General features: G+C 40.1%; 1 protein-coding gene across 1 annotated transcript in view; it reads left to right on the forward strand.

The window, feature by feature from the left end:
* Positions 1-20,767, forward strand: part of LOC122793005 (potassium voltage-gated channel subfamily H member 8-like) — a 3,945,365-nt gene that overhangs the window by 2,096,946 nt on the left and 1,827,652 nt on the right. The window lies entirely within an intron of this gene.

The following is a 20,767-nucleotide window of genomic DNA, read 5'->3' on the forward strand; positions in this document are numbered from 1 at the left end:
AGGGTGACAGGTGCAAGCCGTCCCTTGGCAGCGTGGCTTGTCCAGCATGTCATCCCAGGCAGACAGACATTGATCCCCTTTGAATGACACCAGAATTTAAGCCAAATATTAAAGCTGATCATCTTATCACTGTATTGTGGCATCATTCTAGGTGAAGGTAGGATACTGCTCAAGGTCAGGGTCATACCTGCCTGGGCTACATAATCAGAGAGCTCCTCGTCGTCCCTTTTCATGTAGTCCAAGGAGGTACGTCTCAGGTCGTTGACACCAGCGTGGACAATGACTGAGTCATACTTGTACCTGCTGTTGAGAGACCTGAGTGCTTGCGTTATGTGGCGGATTCTAGCGCCCGACAGGCAGCTTACTGTGACCTTCTCCTTACTCAGTCTGGTGAGCGGGACGTCAGTGTGTCTGACTATGGAATCACCAATGACAAGTGTGTCTGGCATTTTGTTTGGCCTTAAGGGCTGTGACTGTTTGACACTCTGACTGTGTGGTCTATGTGTTGCATGTGTTGGATCGTGATGTGGTAGTTGTTTGGGTGTCTTCTTTGGTGGCCTCTGCTGTTTTGGTAAATTTTTGATCAGAGCCTCCGAGTATGTCTTTGTGTGAGTATGTGTATGATTTGAAGTTGTGATGGTACCATGTGTGACTGGGTATGTATTGTGTGTGGTTACCTTCTCCTCCTGTCTGGTCTTGCCAGTCCTATGTTGAGAGAGCTCAGCCTCCAGTTTGGCCGTATAGTTGCATCTCTCGCATGTATTTGTGTTTTGTGGGAGAAGGAGTGGATTGTCTGTGTACATGAGGCAATTGTAACATTGCCTCAATATTCCCAGGTTCACCAGTTGAGCTGGAGAGGACACTAGCAACTGATCCCTCGACATACTAGAAGTAGTAGATAAAGAACTTTCAAAGGAATCCGGGGGAAGTGGGTTTTAGGCTGGTGGGGTACTATCTATAATAAGAGTGCTTTATCAAGGTGCAAGTACTGTAGGAGTAAGTGCTAGGCTTTACAGATAGAGAATAGTCTACTTGGGAATCAAGTAGAGATGATTCTTGTGAGGTACATACCAAAAGGGGCGTTGTACTCTATAATGGGTCGAATGAGTGATGAGTAGAGGGGAACAATGACCTCTCTTATTATTATTCTCACCTTCTATGCTGTCCTTTCCTGCTTGTAAATATAAATACAGGTACAACCATGCCCCAATATATTACATATTCATTGTCATCCATGCTTCCATACCTGAAGTGTTAATGTTTATTGTATATAGGTGACTCGTTTTTACCCACCTTCAGGGTTGGGGGTTGGTGTAATGGTTAAGGTGTTTACCTCACAGCTACAAGGTATGGTGTTTGATTTTCAACTTTGGAAGGGAAATTGGCTAGGCTTAAAATGTCTGACAAGGACAGATAGCCTACTGATGAACCTTATACATTTATCATACTTTTCTTCATCATTTTCTGTTTTTTTTCCCATTGTTTCCATTAGGCACAGTTGCCACCCACCCTAATGATGTGCCTGTTCCTCATCTATCCTTCACTTAGTTACAAGAAACTCTCATTATGGTATTATTCATTTTCAAATTTCTTCACTTACATTCCCTTAGTTGTAAGATAAGTACAAATATCAGCACTTCAACATTTCCAGAAAACGTGCCTGTTCACAAAGTGACCTTAAGATGTGACATATTACTTTAACTTGACCTTGTGACTCTCTCTATATTTATAGCTTTGAAGAATGACAGTTGGAAAAGTTTAGGATATGAGTTTCACTGCACACAGAATTTGCCAAATACTGTGGTATAATTTTATGCATACAGTTTCACTCAAATGATTGGGTTTACATTGGGTCTTGGGTACATTAACAGGGAGGACTTCATGGAGTCTTGCAATTTGGTGTCAACAACATTACTCACACACAGAGATTGGTCCAGGGGAAATTTTGGCACTGAATGGTTGTTAATCATCATCTTCAACCCACCCTTAATTCCCATTTCGACATGTTATGATAGTCATATGACATACAGAACCTTGCCTTCCTTGTTGGGCATCTGCCAAAGTACTCATTTGAAGTACTAACTCTGTCCACATCATAAATGTATCATCCTGTCTTCAAAAGAGTTAAGGTAGGTGACAACACCTCCCCACAAATAGCTAGAGTTCTCCACTTCCTGCTAAAGTTTTTGTGATCCAAGCTCACTGTTATCTGCAGCTGTTGATGGCTATATATGCTTGTCTGGCAATGAGCCAGCTAATTGTTCCTCCCCATCACTTCTGCACTATTTTCATACCACTAAACTATGTTTTATATTGCCATTATAATGCCATTATAAGAAAAAAATAAAATATTGGCACCTCTCAGAGAATTTAATTAATTTACAGAATTAATATTTATATACACGCACTCACACTGGGGTGCCAGGGTGAATGGCTTTTCTAACACATATACTCTCTCTCTGCTGTGTTACTTTATTATAGCACTTTTACTGTAACATGTAGTCCTGAGTTTGCCATCATTATGACTGCCAGTACCCAGTTATTTTCTTAGTGAGCTGAGGATTCACATCACAATACCTCAACTGGAAATTCTCCAGCATACTACTCTCACTCTTTCTCCATCCCAGTATCCAACTGAAGTTGCATATCACTTTAAGTGACAGTGGTTTAACAGATAGCTCATTCACATTTGGTACTAGAAAATCAGAGGGATGTAGGTTCTATTCATACACCATGTACTGTTCGTTTTCCAGTACAGACACTGAAGCACAGCATAAGAGAGGGGGTGCTGTACTCCTGAGTGTGCCATCTTTCGGATGACACACTAAATCAAGGTACTATCTGTAAAAGATCCCAAGGCACTTTTTTGACATATTTCTCCTAGTCAGTATGAATACCACCTTGAGTATCCCCTGAAAATAGGACACAGGCCTAGAGGAACCAACCTGGTCAGTAAAGAATCTACTTCTTCTTTCGGCTTTTCCCAGTTAGGGGTCAACACAGTGAAGCAATGGTCCGCAGAATGATTAGCAGTGGGGTTTTACAGTGTCAAGTTGCTAGCCCAGCGCCCAACCTTCCACAGAAGGCACACACACTTGCACACTCACACCCATGGCTAATTTGGAGTGTCCAGTCCACCTACAACATGTTTTTGGGATGTGGGAGGAAACAAGTGCACCCGGAGGAAACCCACTCAATAAAGAGTAAGTAAATAAAAACATTAATAATACTTTTCCTGTCTATTGACTACACAAGGTAACCATTTGAAATGTCAGGACCTGCTAGAGTAAGTCCAGAAGGGTCCACTTCTAAATGTTAAGATCCCACAATCTCAACTGTCAAAATCCCGAGTGCATAATGTTGAGATTGTGGAATCTCAAAATCATAAAAATGAATAAATAAATAAATAAATAAATAAATAAATAAATAAATAAAAGATGACAGCATTTAAAAACAGTTTCACTACATATAACCGAAAGTTCATATGACCGAAGCCCATTTGACTGAAACCAAATGACCGAAAGTTCATATGACCAAAAACCCATATGACCAAAAACTCATCTGACCAAAAAACAGCACTGGCAGGTATATGCCCTTTTCCCCACTGTAGTGCGAACCTGGAGTTAGAATATATTGTATGGGTGGGTGTGGGGGGGGCGCAGATATTTTGTGGTTTGATTTCATATTGTTTAGTAAAACTAAACTTTCTGGGAGGCTGTGCCCCCCGCACCCTCCACACGCCCCCCAACAATATATTCTAACTCCAGGGTCACATGATAGTGGGGAACAGGGCATAGACTTGCCAGTGCTGTTTTTCAGTCAAATGGGTTTTCAGTCATATGAACTTTCAGTCATTTGGTCTCAGTCAAATGGGCTTCGGTCATATGAACTTTCGGTCATATGTAGTGAACTCTTAAAAACATGTTTTTGCAGGGGGGAAGCCCTCCTGCACTCACCACACCCCCTGTAATCTAAATATACTAATTCCGAGATTGCTGTACAGTGAATAGAACAGTAATGTAGATCACTGTACAGTGCGGAATGGGAACATTACCGTTCTCTTCACTGCAGTACACTCTTGGAGTTAGTATATTTAATTTGCAAGGGGTGTGGTGGGTGCAGGAGGGCTTGCCCCCCTGCAAAAACATGTTTTTAAATGCTGTCGTCTTTTTATTTATTTATTTATTTATTTATTTATTTATGATTTTGAGATTCCACAATCATGTTTTAAATGTTGTAATTTTTTTTACGATTTCGGGATTTCACAGTTTCGACATTATGGACTCAGGATTTTGACAGCTGAGATTGTGGGATCTCAAGATTTCGTAGTGGACCCATCCAGAAACAATGAGATTGAATCCCTAAATAAAAATGGACATACATATAACAAGTTCAAGATGGCCATTTCTCAGAATATTCCTTTTTCTCAAAGGTATGGTTATCTCAGAGTTGGTATATATAAGTTCAGAGGGTGCATGGGGCTTGCCTCATACCTCAGGGTTGCAATTGGGCCTGCCCTCCTGCAAAAAAGAAGTTGAAAGGAGAAGGGCAATATTCAAGATTCACTCATCTCCTGTAGTTTCAGTGGGGGAATTTAATAACGTCTACACATTCTTTTTTCTGTGTAGGCATTGCACAGCTCTGCTAATATGGCAGCAAACATTTTTAGATTCAGTAAGCGTTGCTGAGTGGCGCGCATGAGTGCACCAACACAGAAACTTTTGTGGCATGCAAATCACTGATTAAGCAGGTGAATCTCATGCAAATGAGTCAGGTAGAGTGATCCAGCAAGCAGATAGGCAGCTCTGCAGACTCAGTGTCATACAGGGAAAAAATTCCATGTACAGGAATATAGACAGACAAAAGGGGCTGTAATAATGTAGATAGATGGACATAAATGGCATAGCACGTACAGATATGAGGGAAACTATCCTCTGCATGTCTGCCAAATTAAAGGAAATAAGTTAAATTAAATTTATTTTTTTTAATAATCTGGACATGTTTGCATGGTGTGATACAGTATGCAAAGATGCTTTATAATCAAATAAAATTCATATAAAAAAATTAAAAAGTGGAAAAAACAAAATTAATATGGTGTGACAGAAATGTATTACAGAACCCTGAGTGGAGTATCTGCAATGGTGCATTGGTGCTGTTGCTAACATGGTAGGGTTTTGAAGCATGTAGTTTCCAGGCTGTGAGCATGGATACCTAAGCAAATGAGGTGAACTTATTGAATAGCACAAAGGGGTGATCATGTCCACATATACCCTTTGTGTAGGCAGAGAACCATTTTGTTGTTTACAGAGGAGGTAGCTGACATCAGGGCAGAGTGTGTTCAATGACTTATAAGCTTATTTCAGCCTGCTTGCTGGGTGCACTGCAGTGCTGAGCATATCCTTGCGGGGGGGGGGGGTGCACTCACTTCTAAGCTGTGTTTACCTAAGGCAGTGATGGCAAACCTTTTGTGCTCAGCGTGTCAAACATTTTGAAAATGCCTATTTCGACTCTGCTGGTGTGTCACCCCCCCGAACAAAGGAGAAACAGTTCTTTACATATGCAGTTATTTAAAAAATACAATCCAATCATGTGTGCTGCTATGTATTATAAAAGGAAAAGAAAAAACACTGACCTACAATAGAGAAAATGATATGAGCACTGATAACTGGACTCATTCCCTCCAGGACAGCTCTTTTGAGTGTGTACCTTTAACTCCCAGTGGACGTGGCTTCAGCCTTTAAAAAATGAAGTTATCACCTTACAGTTCTAACAAATAGTCATTGACATAGGTCAAATATCAATACAATTGTGTTTGCCATCATGTATGCTTCAAGATAAAACATTCTGATACCTTGTATGTAGCATGGTTTTGGAATTATTAATGCAAATATGAACAAGCATTATTTGACGCCTAGAGGCACAGTAGGAGGTAACTGCAGATGCACCTGGAGACGTCACTCAGATGTAATGAACAGTGCATCAAAAAATTACCCTACTTTTAATAGTAATTTTGAATTGAACTGAAAAAATATAATAAATATGGAAAACATTGCATTTTATTTGATTAACATTTCTGTTGCTGAGTTTTAATAAAGAAGTCCCATATTTCTCATATTTTTGTCCATTCAGTTTTTTTGGTAACTTGGGTGTTGGTGAATGCTGGTGTGTCACCCAAAACATTGTGGTGTGTCACCTTTGATACGCATGTCATAGGTTCACCATCACTGAGCTAAGGGGAGAGTGTTTCCTCGTGTTTTCTCATTTCAAAACTATGTTGAGTGTGGAAGTCTGTGGGGCAGTGTACACTGTCTGCTAAGCTTTGTTTACCTGCAGGGCACAGGCTAGCATATTCACACAAGCAGTGATGACTGAATCTGAAACACAGTGACATATTAATTAGTTTTAACCCCAGAGTAACCTTTGCTGGAGATTGTGCAGTGCTACAGGGTGGACAGGGACATACTACAACAACTCACTGAGCTCTGCTGCCCTCACCGCAGACCCAGAACCAATTGAGGGGAACCCATCCCAGTGGAAACATAGATATGTATAGCCCTTAGGATAATAGCTACAGGTACTTTCCAAAGACCAGCTGGGGACATGATGGTGGTCTCACAAGCATCTGCTTCCAGGGTACTCCACCAGTTCCTGGATGCCATGCTACCACATGCCAGTGAGCACATTTATTTTCCTCTCATCCCTGAGGCAAGGGCCAGCAACATGCAACACTTCTACCATGTAGCACACTACCCTGAAGTACTGGGTGCCATAGATTGCATTCATGTACACATCAAGTCACCACCCGGTGAGGAGGGTAGAATCTACATCAACTGCAGGGGCACCACTCCATCAACTGCCAGGTCGTGTGCAATGGCCAGGGCATTATTATGAATGTGTGTGCTGGAAGCCCTGGCAGTTATCACATCTCCCATATCTGGCACACATTACAGTTGTACCAGATGCTTGCTAGGGGGAACATCCCACACAACCATTTACTGGGGGATGCTGGCTACACACTGGAACTGTGGATGATGACAACCATCAGAAATGTACACACATCCACTGAAGAATGCCATAATGAAGCACATGCACAAACTAGGAACATCATAGAGTGGGATTTTGGGCTTCTGAAGTCACAGGTTTGGTGGATCAGTATATCTGATGGAGCCCTGTATTACTCTCCAGCCACATGTGGACATAGGTTCACAGTATGTGCCATGGTGCACAATATGATTCTGCGGAAACAGGTGCAGCAGGATCAGCAAAGGGAAGGGATACACAGCCTCCCACCAGTGCCTACATCACCACAGCCACAGTCACAGGAGAACTCAGAGGATTCCTGAGTGAGTTGTTGTAGAGTGATAAGGGAAGGGCTGAGCAGATTACAGTTGAATCATCTGCATACTGGATAAGTGTGCCATATTGGGTGGAGATATGCAGATTGTTAGTGATCTCATACGTCATGATGCCACATATGATTTGTCTGGACTCATACCTGACCCTTCCCTTACCACTCTACAACAACTCACTCAGGAATCCTTTAGCTCCATAGAGAGATGGATTACTGATATCCAACTCATCTTAAACCCCAACAAGACTAAACTGTTACTATTCACTCCCAATAAATCAAAATCTACCCCTCCTTCCTTTACCATCATTTCCAAAAATGGCTCTACCATTTCTCCTTCCACCCATACTAAACTCCTCGGTGTGGAAATTGATAAATATCTCTTCTTTGATGGCCATATTTCTCAAACCATTAAAAAAGTACACAAAAATGGGAATCCTATACAGACACAAAAAGTTCTCTCCCATCAGGCAACAATCATCCTAGCCCAAACTCACCTATTGTCTACCCTAATGTATGCAGCACCAATTCTTATCCTGACCAGAAAATGTGATCTTGAGAAACTTGAGTCATGCTATAAGATTGCCAAGTTTGTTAACAACTCTTCCTTCAGAACTCATCACTTTCAGGCTCTAAGGGAACTACAATGGCTAGAACTTTCTCAACTACTCAGTTACCAGCAACTAATCATACCTATAACATCCTGAAACATAGCAAAAACAGGAGCAAAAATATGAATAAAATATGTAAATCAAAACAAACGGCTGAAGGTGTGAACTGTCTTCTTTTAATAAAAATAATAGAAATAAAACAGAGATAAGCACTTTTGTACTTGTAACAGTACTTCTTCAGATCTAATTAAAACACAATTAAACTCCATTTATATAGGGTTTAATGATACAGATCATGTGACTTCAATAATGGTTTAATAGGAATGAACTCATTTAACCCTTTCCCTTAAGTTGCTTGTAAGATTGTCATCCATTTCATTTCTAAGCATTCTGCACGTGTTCTTATATCACCTCCCCTACAACCAACATGATAAATTTCCAACACCATAAACGTAAAACAATGATTATTACCTGCTAAGCTGATATGCTTAGACAAACCATTTTTGCTGTCTTGCTTACTAATACTTTATAAATGTTCTCCTATCAGATCTCTTAAGCAACAATTGTTTTTTCCTACACAAAACATTTTACACAGTTCACAAGAAGCTAAATAAACTAAGTTGCAGGTACCACAATCAGCATAGAAATCAAATTCAAAAATATTGTCTGTGTCAGGATGTGTAAAAAAAACATTGCTACAAATATATTTACACATATTACAGTGATGACAAGGAAAAGTACCTTTTTTTACTAGTATATGACTTCTCTTTAAGACCAGAGGATGTCAAAGGCTTATACCAGCGCATTTTATTGATAGAGTTACGATTTTTAAAAGTAAAACAGGGTTGTGTGCCCAACAGCTGCCTACATTTCTCATTGGACAGTAAAATTCTCCAGTGTTTATTAATAATCTCACATACAGAACTTGTATCATTAGAGTAAGTGACACATTCTAAGACGTTAATTATTGTCCATGTTACTTTCATAACTACCAGTACTATCAAAGTATGGTCTGGTATGTGAGTCCCTAAGAGATATAGCTTCATTTTGTGCCTGTACTATCTCACTCACTTCATAGCCCCTTTTGCCTAAATTCTCTGCCATTAAATCAAAGGAGGTATACATAATTCTGTCTCTGGTATGCAACCTCTCTGACCTAAAAAAATTACTTTTTATAACATTGCGTTTGACATATCTAGGGTGCATACTCTTAGAGTGTATTAAATTGTTAGTCTTATTGGGTTTACTATACATCCTTGTATCAATGCGTCCAGGAGTTTTTATTACATAAACATCCAGGAAGGAAATTTGTTCATATGAATATTCATATGTGAAGTGTAAAAACTCTGTGGTGCTATTTAAATAATGTATAAACTCACACAATGTATCATAGGTGTTCCCCCATACAAAAAACACATCATCCACAAAGTGTCCATAGTGTAAAATGAATCTAGAGAAGATATTGTCAGTATTGAACACATATTGTGATTCTCATTCAGCCATTACCATGTTGGCATAATTATTTCCACATATTGTGCCCATTACATTATGTTCAAGAATAATATCCAAAAGTGTACAAATCAAATACATTTTGTTATTGTCGTATGTGGAATGTTGACTTAAGAATAATCTCACATAGTCTATCCCTATGTTGTTAGGAATGCAGGTAAAAAGTGGCATCACATCCATTGTTACTAAAATAACATCATCAGTTAAATTATTAATGGACCATTCATTTAATCTGCCTAAGAAATGTTTGGTATCCTTAAGAATATTATCCACTCTATCTAATACTGGATGAAGCTGTCTCTCAACAAACATAGAGTGAAGCTCAGTAGCACATCTTTTCCGTGGTACTATTGGTCGCATTGGTAGATCAGTGGGGTTTTTATGAATTTTGGGAGGACCATATATTTGTGGAATACTGCTAAAAATATTCATAAAGTTGTCTATTGATAGCACCTTCCATCAGTAAGTTCTCAATATAGGAGTGTATCTTACCAATCAATTTTAGTGCTTGTAGTTTAGTACATTTTAACATAAGTATCACAGTCTCCCAGCATGTTTTCCATAAAGCAAAGATAATGCACCAAATCTATAACCACTACTCCCCCTCCTTTGTCAGCTGGTCTAAAACAAATATCATCACATGCAATCAACTCTAGTAAAGCAGGAAACTCTGAGCATGTGAGATTTTTAAACCAAAATACTTTCTGTTATTAAAATGCTTATAAATAACATCCTCACAAAGTTTAAAGAAAGCTTCCACTAAAGGTGGATTAGCAGGTGTGTAAACACTATTTTTTTAAAAAACAGAAACCATTGAAGGAGCACTTTCAAACTGTAATCTTAAAGATAATATTTGTCTGAACAATCTTAAGTCATTAAGGGCATCTGTTAAAGCAGGCCGTCCTACTGGTATAAAGCTTAACCCATAGTTTAGTACCTGTAGTTGTTCAGGGCTTAAAACAACTTGTGAAAGATTGAACACTTAGTTCTCCGTATTTTGCTGTGTACTGCTGGTTCTGTCTCTGACATCTCCTCTCCCTGTTATCTTTTCCTTAAAACAAAATTCCAACTTGTGGAACGCCTTGTTTCCTTGGGGTTTAGCAACTCTGTTTTACTTTTAAAAATTGTAACGCTATCAAAAAATGTTCTGCTAAAAGCCTTTGACATCCTCTGTTCTTAAAGAGAAGTCATATACTGGTAAAAATGGGACTTTTCCTTGTCATCACTGTAACGTGTAAATATATTTGCAGCAATGATTTTTTTACACGTCCTGCACAGACAATATTTTTGAATTTGATTTCTATGCTGATTGTGGTACCTGCAGCTTAGTTTATTAAGCTTCTTGTGAACTGTGTAAAATGTTTTATGTAGGAAAAAACAACTGTTGCTTAAGAGATCTGATAAGAGAACATTTATACAGTATTAGTAAGCAAGATAGCAAAAACGCTTTGTTTAAGCATGTCAGCTTAGAAGGTAATGATCATTGTTTAAAGTTTATGGTGCTGGAAATTTATCATGTTGGTTGTAGGGGAGGTGATATAAGAACACGTGCAGAATGCTTAGATACGAAATGGATGACAATCTTATAAGCAACTTGAGGGAAAGGGTTAAATGAGTTCATTCCTATTAAACCATTATTGAAGTCACATGATCTGTATCATTAAACCCTATATAAATGGAGTTTAATTGTGTTTTAATTAGATCTGAAGAAGTACTGTGTCGAGTATGAAAGAGCTTATCTCTGTTTTATTTCTTTCATTATTTTTATTAAAAGAAGACAGTTCACACCTTCAGCCCTTTGTTTGTTTTGATTTACATCCTGAAACATCCTGACAAAACCCCAGCCCTTAGTCAACTTCTCACTCATTACAAAGCTAGTCGCCACCTCTGTTCCACTGACAAAGCACTACTCTGCATCTCCAGGGCTGATAATAACGCAGGGAAAGCGCTTTTCTCTCATACTATAGCTAGAACCTGGAATGACCTCCCCTTTCATTGACTTCCGCATAGACTACCACACTTTTCAAAAAGTCACTTAAGTCATATCTGATGAACACCTGGCTATGTCTGCGTATTACTTAAAAGTTCTGTTCTTTCTTCTTCTCATACCTTCTTTCCTAATTTACCTGTTATAAACATACTACCGTACTATAATTCTAATAACTTATCTTTACCTTGACATTACTGTTGGTAAACCACGTTGTTCTTTATTGTTATATGCATGGGAACTTGTCTTATATCACTGTACAATTTGACTGCATGCAATTGTTGTAACCAAATGTGGAGCTTTTCTCCCCAGGCCTCCGCTGTAAATGGACCTGGTCCAGTCAGACTATCCCGGTAAACAAATGTAAAATAAATAAAATAAAAATGTGCAGGTTACATGCTAGAATGCAGAGCATGACAATTATATCTTGTGTTGGGAAACTGTCTGTACTGGACACAAGTTATTTGTAGATGGGTCATCAACATCACCACAGCTTGTAGATGTGTGAGTTCTCAAAACCCTGGTGACATGTATCAGGGGTATCATACCTGTTCACAGATTAGGGATGCATGAGTATGCTGAATGCCGCCATTCTCCTTGTTAGCCTGTTATACACATATGAACCTGTGGAGCCATGCACTTATAGTGCTGTACCTTGCTGTGCTGACATGCCATCCTGTGCTGCTTCACTGCCATTGTGTGTCCATAGATTATCCCAACAGACCCCTAAAACAGAAACATAAACAGGTCTGTGACACACCTGTCATCAGGTAAGTATGCAGCCATTACAACATTATACAACATAAGGTACACAAACGTATAAGGCGTACTTGTGACAAATGCTAGCATACAGTATCTGTCATTAACCATTGCAAGTGGCATGGCAAAACAACACTGCATTACACAAGTACGTTACCTAATACAGTCATCTTGTGTATCAGACACATAGCTTCCTCTCCTTGCATTGATGGTATGGATGATAGGGATGTGACAAAGGTATCATCACTTGCACAGGGTGTTGTGGGGGGCAGGAGGCCTAGGCTGGCCCAGATGGGTTGACAGCATGTGTGTGAGTCAGGAAGGGAAGCAGGTAAGATGAATCATGGAAAGGTGCTGTGTGTATTTGTAGGTGACCTGTATTTGACAGTGGTGTGTGAGTGTGTGTGTGTGTGTGTGTGTGTGTGTGTGTGTGTGTGTGTGTGTGTGTGTGTGTGTGTGTGTGTGTGTGTGTGTGTGTGTGTGTACGCAGTCAAGCTCAGTGCCCTACATGTGTGTATGTTGGACAACTTTGGACAGTACGTGGTGGAGTTGACAGTTCACTGTCTCCAGCCTCAAACATGGGAACTGGCTCTGCTTCTCCAGAAGTTGCACTGGCACCTCCATGCCTAAAGTCAGAAGCAATGCTAGTACCTAATGGTGACTACTGTCTACTAGGACCGTATCCCCCATGGGCATGCCCAGTACAACAGGCCCATGGCCTGCCACATCATGGTGTGGACAGCACCCTCCCCTCTGTAGCACTGGATGTACTGCCACTATGGGAGCATGATTGTACATGACCACATGGAGTCTCAGCAGATGGAGTTGCTGACCTACGTCCACCAGTTTGACATTCAACTCGCACCACACATTCCAGCATGGATAATGTGTGGTCCAAGGCAGAACTGTCTCAGCCCACCTTCTGTCCACTGCATCAGTCAGCTAATCCAGGGTGTACCCAATGCAGTGGAGGCAGTCACAGATGTCAGTGTGTGCTGCATCCATAATCCTAAGCATATATCTGGTGTTCCATTCAAAATGTACCTGTGGCTCCATGACAGCCCAAAACATGCACCAAGTGGCCCATGATGTGACACCTGCAACAGGTGGTGGATGGACAGGAGGCCTCCTACAAGCAACCCTGTCAATCTACCTGTGTGGGACCTCACCAGATCTCTGATGATGGCCAGTGCCTACACTCACTGGAGCCATAATTGCCACACTTTCCTGTTCAATGTTCCCACCCTCTGTCCAATATCTGTGGCCTCTAGGGACAGGGTATGTGTGGGCATATTAACAGTATGTGGTGACAATGGAGGCAGAAGAGGGATGTCTACCTCTGAGACAGATTCAGCCCCCAACACCCCCACCTTTGCCTCACTGTGGCCACCATTATCATAAGAGTCCAAAGAGATGCTTACATCAGGTTGTGTAGGGGACAGAGACCAACCCCCCCCCCGGTCACCTGTGATAAGAAAGAAAAAAATGGTACATGAATACCTGCACAACTATGTACAAAAAATCCACCAATACTCATAATAATAAAGACCCACAACTGGATTAGCAGTCAAATGTTTCCTCTTCACTTTCGTCCAAAATGGACTTCCTCAGAACAAAATACACATTCAACTCAAGACCTTCATAACAATCACTTCAAGTAAATCAAGCAAAACATGACCAGTACAATTTACTTTTTAATTAAGCGATATGACAGTATACTTGATAAATCAACGCATAAAAACCCAGTACATCTATCTTAACAAATATATTGAAATGCACATTTCACTGCCTAATTTAATGTCCTTTCAACCTTTTGTGTTTTAAAAGGCATTTTGGAGTAAACGCCTCATTTAAACCAGGAGGCTTATATTTTCTTAGCTGTCACTGCCAAAGGGTTTCTATTTATACAATTACACTCCTGTGATTACTCCCTTTAAGATCCTTATGTACCTGTTCCAGAATGGAAAATAAAAACATTTTACCCTGTTTACACATGACATCATGTTGAAATAGGGCATTATTCTGGCCCTTAACTTTAATAGAATATAAATATTCCTTAAGAAAACTGTGTACTGCTTACCAGGAGTAAGACCACGGCCTTGGCCACTGCCTGACAGACCTGTGAAAAGTTGAGAGTGAGGTAATGTCAGTACCAATTCATGTTGCAGCACAACAAGGTAATATATCAATATATCTCACATTTACAGTAGGTACTGTGTTACTTGTTGCATTGGTCTCATTCTGAGTATGGGAGTACAACTGAGGTAAAATCCTACCCCCAACGACCTAAGACCTGACACCCATGTAAAATTATGTACAGCCTGACACACTGACTGCTCCAGTATTACAATGGTGAACACAGTAAGCCTACCTTCATGCTCCTCTGCTGTGAAAACTGTAGCACCCACCTCCACAATGTATGGTGTGATGGATGCCTGGGAGTTGTCATGTGTGCCTGGGATTGCAGGCTCTCCAGAAGTGATAGCACGATCTCTGGTTACATCTGCTGCCCTTCATCATCCAGCATTGATAATGTCTGTTGCATAGTGTCAAAGCTGTTCATGTGTCCTGCCCTGATAGCCCATGCCATTCACATCACAGACAAGGTCTGTCCACAATGCAACCTGCTGTTCCCTGTTTTGCCTCTCTCTCTGGGCAGTAGGGTGTAATGATGTTGCCTTAACAAGTATAATTTCATTTGCTGCATCAGAGAGGGGTGTATGGCATCTATGATACATGATTCCTGAAAGACAAAAAAAGGGGACCATATTACAAGATCACATACGTGGAAGTATGTAAGGGCAATATGACTGGTACTCTCTACTGCTTGCTCACACATGTCATACTCCACAGTGTTTAAACATACTAAGTGTGTAGATACAACTGATATAGTATCAATAATCAGGTATTCCCATGCATGCTATGACAGATACTGCTGTATGATCATACACCCAACACTCAGGTCTACTGTGGTGTGTCCCCCAATAATATATCATAAGAACAGTGCCACACAATTAACAGTGTGCTATTACAGCCACTATAAAGGGACAGTCCAACAAGGCCAGTGTTCCACAATGACAACAGACAATGCACCCTTAAAGTATAATACATCCTGTCTATGTGTATATGTGTAAGACAGCAAGAGATCAATGACATGTCATTATCACAGGTCTATGACAGGCTCAGTGCTGTACTCCTTATTCCCTGTACATCTATTCACCCATCTGCATCCTGTTGTACACAAAATCAGTTACATACCTGATGGAGTGCAGTACTCCTCTGTTGATATGTGGTGATAGTAAAGTTTTCACAAAGGTGTGCTCTGTGTGAGGAAAGTCTCATACAGACTGGTTCCCCATAGCCAACTGCTTGCCTTTTAAACATGCTTCTCATCATCAAGTGATTGCCTCTAAACCTATCTGTGGGTCTAAAATGCTAATTGCAGCTAACACAGCTGATTTGCACTATCATTAGCAAATGACATTCAACCGCTGTACAATATATAAGCTCTTTATGTAGCTTATGGCCCCTTTCTGATATCTTGTGCTGGACATTACTGAGGTGAGGAGATTATATCCTCTCAGACCATATGTCTGTAGCAGAATCCTTACCATAGCGATGTGTGTGCTATAGGCTGCAGCTGCTGCTGCAGGTAATAGAGACAGGCAGAGAGTGTGACCACTATGGAGGACAACAAGCTGTAGGAGTAACTGTGGTAGCTGTGTCAGCCTTGTTGTAGAGCCAGAGTGAGGCTTACCTTTTCCAATCCAAATAAGGCATGTGTTTAAGGCAAGTATGTTAGGCAATGGTATCATTAACAGAGTACTAGGTAACATGTTTGCTGTGTCCTTGGGTAAGATCGAGTATAAATATAAAAATATGACCACCATTTGGGCTACTGCCAGGCCATGTGTTACAGTCTGGTAGTAATTTGCAGCATGTATGAGGGCAGGCCTTGTTGAAAGCAGGGACTTCCAATGTGTATGTTAGCTGAGCAGCTGTGATAATCTGCTCAGTGACTTTGGAAGGATTGTGTGCTGCACTCTGATATTAGTGGCCCTCATTTGCAGTACCTGCATTGGTATTCTGTATGACTGCATAATAATGCAAGACGAGACATTTTATGCACATATGAGTTTTGCTATAGGGATATGTGAAGTGTGTTGCTACCTACAGGCCTGTGACCTCCATCAATGAAAAGCAGATATGTCATTTGAAATGCATTGTGTGGATAAAGAGTGCATGACTCAGTCATTATTGCTACCTTCACAATACTGTAAATTCGCTTCTACATGCTACAGGATTTGAACTCAGGACTGTGTGTGGCAAAATTTACCATTTGCAAAGCAATTAATAGACTGAGCTACTTAGTCATTGCTGCAACAGGTCTATTTGCAAGATAGATGTGCACACATACAGGCTGTGACAGACATTTTCTACATCCATCAGTATGTGTGTGGCTTTAGATGGATGGATGTGTGCACCAGGGTCCCAGTTGAACATGTATTTTTCCATTAATGCATTAGCAGGTGTCTTTCTACATGCTGCTGCTGAAGGGCACATTTACCTGCTATCACAGGCCTGACTTACATCCATTATACTATATTTGGCTTTCTAGTGGTGTACTATTGCACCAGTGTCCAAGATACACTCCCATTTCTAATCGTTTTACTTTAATTACATTTTAACCAAGTTTGCATGGTGCTGCATGGCTCGCAGCTCTGCTGAAGCACACTTAATGACTGCAACTGGCAATTACTATGTTTTATTTAAACCACCTGCTTTAAGTAAGAGTTGTGTGGCATGACAGGTTACTGCAGTGGTCTGCAGGTGTGATGGTCTTGGGTCCAAAATGTGGGTCTATTTTGTAAGTGTGTATTACAAGTTTATAAACACATATAGTCAATATAGCTCTGTTTAGCTGAGCTTAGTGAAACTGTGTGCCACAGCACACTGCTCAGCAATGGGCTAAAAATGTATAAAGAAAAGAAAAATGGGGAGATAGGAAAGTGGTAAAATGGGATGCAAGCATGGGAAAACATAGTGAAAGGCAGGTAGGGATGTACAGGAAGGGTGTAGAACAGAAGCATAGCTATCCATTTCTTGTGCAGCAATAACTGTGCACTTTAATATAATTTCTTCATGACTTTGAATTCTCAAACCCAGAGAGAGGGTGAGAACAACATAACTGAGTTGTCAAGCCAAATGGACCAAATTATGTATGTCCAGTGGACACGTGTGTAATGGAGAGCTATGTATGGGAGGATTTTTTTTTGGGACAGGTGCCCATTATTATTGTTATTGCTGATAACTGTCTGTGAAATGTTAACACAATCATACCTGCTCATAACATGGGATACCTCAACCATATACCATATACCTTTTGTTCCTGGGGTGGGAGAAAAAGAGACCATTATGTAACTGAATCAATTTTGCAGTCTAGAACTATTACAGTGTTACACTTGACTGCAGCAACCTTACCATAGACAAGTAATGCATACAGTTCTACTGGAATGGTTATGACAACACAATCCTGCTGTACGTCATTTTGCTTACTGTTATTGGTATTGTTTATTGTGATACAGTTGTTAGTGCCCATTTATTGCACTACAGTTCTACTTGCCCAGTTTTTGCATTATAGTTCTACTTGCCCATTTATTGCACTACAGTTTTTATGGTGTATATTTTATTGCAGTAAATGCTTAACTCTTTCTTGCTTACTGCACTACATTTAGCATAATAAAGCCGTACATACCACACTCATAGTGTAACCTGGCCAGGAGCCAGGCATGTGACTCAACATTGCGTGCCCTCTCAGCTGCAGCTGTTGTAAGAGAAGCACACCATTATGTATACCAGTTTTGCAGACATTCAGATTGCATATTGATAAATCAGGAAAAATTAATTACATATTTGTGGGGCATTCCCTGCTCTAGCTTCTTGGACTCAGGTGTCCATAGTTCAACTCTTTCTCCTCTTCAGGTCATCATAATGGGACAACATTACTCACCTGTGTAGGGGACACCAGTAACACTGGTGAGTTCCCTGGCCAACCAGTCCCAGGCCTCTGCTTTGTAATCCTAGCCTTGGAAGCTGCCATGCAGCAGCCAAGACTCATGATTTTTAACCAGGAGCCCAACAAAGCCCCTGGACTCCTGAATACCCCATCTGTGCACTCGAAAGTGCCCACCTTCACCAGCACCACTTGCCATATCCACAGTAGGTAAGGTTCCAAAGACTGTTGCAGAATTCCCACCTATTGTGCTTAATATAGGCTATTTTCCCACCCTTACATGCTACGGAGCAATATTGAATAAAGTGCTGCATTGCTTAGCAGCAGGTAGACCAGCTAAATGCAGGTAAGCACTGCAAAAACTCACACAACCCAGGGTTTAACTCAACTTCACACCACGCAAACAAAAGTAGCCATTAGCATGTTTAAGCAGTGCTCAGCCCAGCACAGCAGTGCCATACTTCACAAATTCATTTTTAAAATTAAACATATAAAATAAATTAATTTATAGACATCTTATCATTACTATGGACTCAAACCCAGGACCTACTAAACATTAAGCTGTAACTCTACCCATTTAGCTACTTGGATATTATAAAAACTAGTATACCTTCACATATACTACTGGGCTACCTGTTAGCATTGCTAAGCATCATGGCAAGCTGCACGCACTTAAATAAACCCAGACAAAAATAATGAATTACATTCAATTTCTATTTTTAGATGTCTAGCAACTGTCGGCTATGCATGAGTGCCGCTCAGTTCTGTGACACTCTGCACCACACTGCAGAAAAAGCAATTAAAAATAAAACAGAAAACATGCAGAAATATTTCAAATAACAAAAATACATAATTATGATTATTAATGACATCCGGTTTCTATTTTTAGATGTCTGGCAGGTGTCAGCTGTCTATATGTGAGCACAGCTTGGCATTGCTGTGCTCTGCACTGTGCAAACATTCAAAAAATGGGAAAAAAATTAAATTTAAATATTACACATTTGACCCAATTCACAGCATTTCAGCAGCAGCTGGAAGCAGTACAGGCTATCTATCCATGACCACGGGTAGCCTCTATACTTCTCCCTACACTGATTCAATAACCCTGTTCCTATGCTTTCCTTCAGCAGTGTACCATCATTAATATGTATGGCATGCTGCCGAGTGGAAACCGTGGCCATATACAAGGATATATTCTGTGTGGGCTCTACACAGAGCCTACATGGATTTTATTAAATTCTGGGGTCAGTGTTTTGTTTTCAAGCTTGGTGGCCCCTACATTCCAAGTGCTATCATTTCAAAAGGGAGCTGACTTGCAATGTCTCATCCCATCATGTCGAGACTGTCATTTTTTTTTCATCGCTCATCCTTTATGCTTCATTGGCATTGAGCCTGAATTACCGTGCTTTTCATTCTTATGAGTATCCAAAGGTGTTGTGTGCATTTCACCAGTTCTGTTTTACTATCCATTCCATTACAGGATTTGTTACCAAGGCCGCAAAAACATAAGTTTGAACAACCTCTTGGAATACATCATACCCAATTTCTCTCACTAACCCTGTAATGTGGACTTTTGAGGGTAGCAGTCTACATGAGCTGCATTAGCAAAATGAAATCTTAAGCAATGAGTCTGCAAGATACATACCTACTACAAAAATCTATTTACTTTTCCCCCAAAGTCTTTTAATTCTGCCGAAAGCAATAAAATATGACTTTCTAAGCAGATGTATTTTTTCTTACGAGAATGAAGTGATGCATCCTTTCCACACTTAACCTTGAATTAGAATACTGATTTAAGCTCAGCTGAAGGTAGCTTTTATTGTTTCTAAAATACATTCTTCAGACTTTTTAAATGGAAATCCTGGTGGATTTTAACACTGTAGTTTTGTTTCCTGCTCATGGTTCATACAGCATGTGAATCTGTCTGTACTTTGTTCCGTATCATCGCCTAAAGCAATCAGGAGCAGAGCTGTTGTTTTTTTTGTGTTTTGTTTCTGCCACTTTTAACAGTTCTGCAGCACTCTGCCAAGGGCAAGGAAATCTGCCTGTATAGTTACAGCCTTTTAATAGCAGGATGAAACCTTAGCTAGTCACAGAAACCTTTCAGCCTGAACATGTTAAAGAGTGTTAATGGATTAATAATGTATATAGATATATATTAATGTAATGTTTTATGCTGAAAGCCCTTTAGTAGCTTCCTGACACTAGGGAGTGGGTCACTGAATTATTAAATCATATCACCTCATTAACTGTCAAAAAGAAAAAAAGAAAACATTTTTTCCAGAAAGTCCTGTGTGTATTCAAAACTAAATATCAAACTGTGTTGGCAAGGCTACTGTTTGGTTCATTGAAGGAACTGAAGGCAAAATCATTAAAATTTCTGTAAATCCTTTCCCACAGTGTCTGTATATCATCACTTTTAATTAATATTTGTTTATGCTTTTAGCCTTTTCCCCCATAACTCATATTGTTGTATTTTGAAAAGAACATTATAATCAAGTTTATTTACTGGAAAAAGAATCCCTTATCACTGTCTCAGT

This window comes from Protopterus annectens, chromosome 2.part0 (assembly GCF_019279795.1).
Source record: "Protopterus annectens isolate FY-2018-M chromosome 2.part0, PAN1.0, whole genome shotgun sequence".
Classification (NCBI taxonomy): Eukaryota; Metazoa; Chordata; order Ceratodontiformes; family Protopteridae; genus Protopterus; species Protopterus annectens.